Below are 4,340 nucleotides of genomic sequence, written 5' to 3'. Positions count from 1 at the left end.
TCTGTATTAGTTTAGGGGTCTGGTGTGGGGTCTGTATTAGTTTAGGGGTCTGGTGTGGGGTCTGTATTAGTTTAGGGGTATATATTAGTTTAGAGGTCTGGTGTGTGGTGTCTCTATTAGATTAGGGGTCTAGTGTGGGTTCTGTATTTGTCTAGGGGTCTGGTCTGGGGTCTGTATTAGTTTAGGGGTCTGGTGTGGGGTCTGTATTAGTTAAGGGCTCTGGTGTAGGGTTTGTATTAGTTTAGGCGTCTGGTCTGGGGTCTGTATTAGTTTAGAGGTCTTGGGTGGGGGGGGGGTCTTTATTTGTTTAGGGGTCTGGTGTGGGGTATGTATTAGTTTAGGGGTGTGGTGTGTGGTGTCTCTATTAGATTAGGGGTCTAGTGTGGGTTCTGTATTTGTCTAGGGGTCTGGTCTGGGTTCTGCATTAGTTTAGGGGTCTGGTGTGGGGTCTGTATTAGTTTAGGGGTCTGTATTAGTTTGGGGTCTGGTGTGGGGTCTGTATTAGTTTAGAGGTCTTGTGTGGGGGGGGGGGGCCTTTATTTGTTTAGGGGTCTGGTGTGGGGTCTGTATTAGTTTAGGGGTCTGGTGTGTGGTGTCTCTATTAGTTTAGGGGTCTGGTTTGGGTCTGTATTTGTCTAGGGGTCTGGAGTCTATGTTAGTTTAGGAATATGGTGTGTGGTGTCTCTAGTAGATTAGGGTGTGAGGTCTGTATTAGTTTAGGCGTCTGGTCTGGGGTCTGTATTAGTTTAGAGGTCTTGTGTGGGGGTCTTTATTTGTTTAGATGTCTGGTGTGGGTTCTGTATTAGTTTAGGGGTCTGTATTAGTTTAGGGGTCTGGTGTGTGGTGTTTCTATTAGATTAGGGGTCTAGTGTGGGTTCTGTATTTGTCTAGGGGTCTGGTCTGGGTTCTGTATTAGTTTAGGGGTCTGGTGTGGGGTCTGTATTAGTTTAGGGGTCTGTATTAGTTTAGGGGTCTGGTGTGGGGTCTGTATTAGTTTAGGGGTATATATTAGTTTAGAGGTCTGGTGTGTGGTGTCTCTATTAGATTAGGGGTCTAGTGTGGGTTCTGTATTTGTCTAGGGGTCTGGTCTGGGGTCTGTATTAGTTTAGGGGTCTGGTGTGGGGTCTGTATTAGTTAAGGGCTCTGGTGTAGGGTTTGTTTTAGTTTAGGCGTCTGGTCTGGGGTCTGTATTAGTTTAGAGGTCTTGGGTAGGGGGGGTCTTTATTTGTTTAGGGGTCTGGTGTGGGGTCTGTATTAGTTTAGGGGTCTGGTGCGTGGTGTCTCTATTAGATTAGGGGTCTAGTGTGGGTTCTGTATTTATCTAGGGGTCTAGTGTGGGTTCTGTATTAGTTTAGGGGTCTGGTGTAGGGTCTGTATTAGTTTAGGGGTCTGGTGTAGGGTCTGTATTAGTTTAGGGGTCTGGTGTAGGGTCTGTATTAGTTTAGGGGTCTGGTGTAGGGTCTGTATTAGTTTAGGGGTCTGGTCTGGGGTCTGTATTAGTTTAGGGGTCTGGTCTGGGGTCTGTATTAGTTAAGGGCTCTGGTGTAGGGTTTGTATTAGTTTAGGCGTCTGGTCTGGGGTCTGTATTAGTTTAGAGGTCTTGTGTGGGGGGGTCTTTATTTGTTTAGGGGTCTGGTGTGGGGTCTGTATTAGTTTAGGGGTCTGGTGTGTGGTGTCTCTATTAGTTTAGGGGTCTGGTTTGGGTCTGTATTTGTCTAGGGGTCTGGAGTCTATATTAGTTTAGGAATATGGTGTGTGGGGTCTCTAGTAGATTAGGGTGTGAGGTCTGTATTAGTTTAGGCGTCTGGTCTGGGGTCTGTATTAGTTTAGAGGTCTTGTGTGGGGGTCTTTATTAGTTCTATTCTATTAGATTAGGGGTCTAGTGTGGGTTCTGTATTTGTCTAGGGGTCTGGTCTGGGTTCTGTATTAGTTTAGGGGTCTGGTGTGGGGTCTGTATTAGTTTAGGGGTCTGTATTAGTTTAGGGGTCTGGTGTGGGGTCTGTATTAGTTTAGGGGTATATATTAGTTTAGAGGTCTGGTGTGTGGTGTCTCTATTAGATTAGGGGTCTAGTGTGGGTTCTGTATTTGTCTAGGGGTCTAGTCTGGGGTCTGTATTAGTTTAGGGGTCTGTTGTGGGGTCTGTATTAGTTAAGGGCTCTGGTGTAGGGTTTGTATTAGTTTAGGCGTCTGGTCTGGGGTCTGTATTAGTTTAGAGGTCTTGGGTAGGGGGGGTCTTTATTTGTTTAGGGGTCTGGTGTGGGGTCTGTATTAGTTTAGGGGTCTGGTGTGTGGTGTCTCTATTAGATTAGGGGTCTAGTGTGGGTTCTGTATTTGTCTAGGGGTCTGGTCTGGGTTCTGTATTAGTTTAGGGGTCTGGTGTGGGGTCTGTATTAGTTTAGGGGTCTGTATTAGTTTAGGGGTCTGGTGTGGGGTCTGTATTAGTTTAGGGGTCTGTATTAGTTTAGAGGTCTGGTGTGTGGTGTCTCTATTAGATTAGGGGTCTAGTGTGGGTTCTGTATTTGTCTAGGGGTCTGGTCTGGGGTCTGTATTAGTTTAGGGGTCTGGTGTGGGATCTGTATTAGTTTAGGGGTCTGTATTAGTTTAGAGGTCTGGTCTGGGGTCTGTATTAGTTTAGGGGTCTGGTGTGGGGTCTGTATTAGTTAAGGGCTCTGGTGTAGGGTTTGTATTTGTTTAGGCGTCTGGTCTGGGGTCTGTATTAGTTTAGAGGTCTTGTGTGGGGGGGGGGCCTTTATTTGTTTAGGGGTCTGGTGTGGGGTCTGTATTAGTTTAGGGGTCTGGTGTGTGGTGTCTCTATTAGATTAGGGGTCTAGTGTGGGTTCTGTATTTGTCTAGGGGTCTGGTCTGGGGTCTGTATTAGTTTAGGGGTCTGGTGTGTGGTGTCTCTAGTAGATTAGGGCATCTGGTGTGGGGTCTGTATTAGTTTAGGCGTCTGGTCTGGGGTCTGTATTAGTTCATGGGGACTTCTTTGGTGTCAATATTAATTTAGGGTTTCCTGATGCCCCAAGAAATAATTCTGTATCCAGGTGCCCATGACCCTAGGATCGACCCTGGTGGTCAGTGAACATGCAGTGACTGTCTCGGTAACATACTTACATAACCTATTGGATACTCTAAAGGGGGGGGGGGGGGGGGCGCTCTAGGCAAACTTGTTGGGCAGGTAACATTACTATATCCATGTATATAGTTACTATCGTTGAGAATTTTCTTAGTTTTTTGTCTTATTAGACAGAATAATTGGCTTATTAATTCACTTGCAGTTCACCTTGGGACCCCTTTGAACTCCAGTAATATTTCGGGAGGTCTCGGTGCCTTTGACTTGATAAAACATCTAAGTAAGAATAAGAAGCAGAATAAACTTGAATGTCGATTCTTCGAAGTTCCTGGCTGAAGTTCAAACAATATATATATATATTTTTTGCCGTCAAAGGTTTTTCTTGCGGTAGAAAAGCGTTTGATAGCGAGATGCGGACCACTTGACTTGTGCCGAAGTTTTACTGCAAAGAAACTGTAGGAGAAAGATGAAAGGGTCTTGGAAGCGTCTTAACTTGACTTGTCTTACCTGGAGTCTTCGAAAATTACCAGAACTCTGAATCATTTCAGCATCTCACTTGGTTCTAGGATATGGCTTAAAGGGGTACTCTGGAGGAAAACTTTCTTTTTTTTTTTTTTAATCAACTGGTGCCGGAAAGTTAAACAGATTTGTAAATCACTTCTATTAAAAAATCCCAATCCTTCCAGTACTTATTAGCTGCTGAATACTACAGAGGAAATGATTTTCTTTTTGGAACACAGAGTTCTCTGCTGACATCACGACCACAGTGCTCTCTGCTGACATCTCTGTACATTTTAGGAACTGTCCAGAGCAGCATATGTTTTCTACGGGGATTTTCTCCTACTCTGGACAGTTCTTAAAATGGACAGAGATGTCAGCAGAGAGCACTGTGGTCATGATGTCAGCAGAGAGCTCTGTGTTATTAGAGTGTGGTATTACATGGTGGCTATTTAGGTGCTGCATTGGTGGCCTGAATCAACCACAGGGACTCCTGTTCTGTCCCATTGGATAGGACCCCTCTCTATAATGTCTCTATGGTGCAGCTCTATAAGTAGGCCGCACTTTATGCATTAGGCCTATGGGGGGAGATTTATCAAAACCTGTCCAGAGGAAAAGTTGCTTAGTTGCCCATAGCAACCAATCAGATCGCTACTTTCATTTTTCAGAGGCCTTTTCAAAAATGAAAGAAGCGATCTGATTGGTTGTTATGGGCAACTGGTCATCTTTTCCTCTGAACGGATTATGATAAATCTCCTCCATGTTGTGA

This window comes from Hyla sarda, chromosome 4 (assembly GCF_029499605.1).
Source record: "Hyla sarda isolate aHylSar1 chromosome 4, aHylSar1.hap1, whole genome shotgun sequence".
Classification (NCBI taxonomy): domain Eukaryota; kingdom Metazoa; phylum Chordata; class Amphibia; order Anura; family Hylidae; genus Hyla; species Hyla sarda.
Note: the sequence above shows the minus strand (reverse complement) of the source record.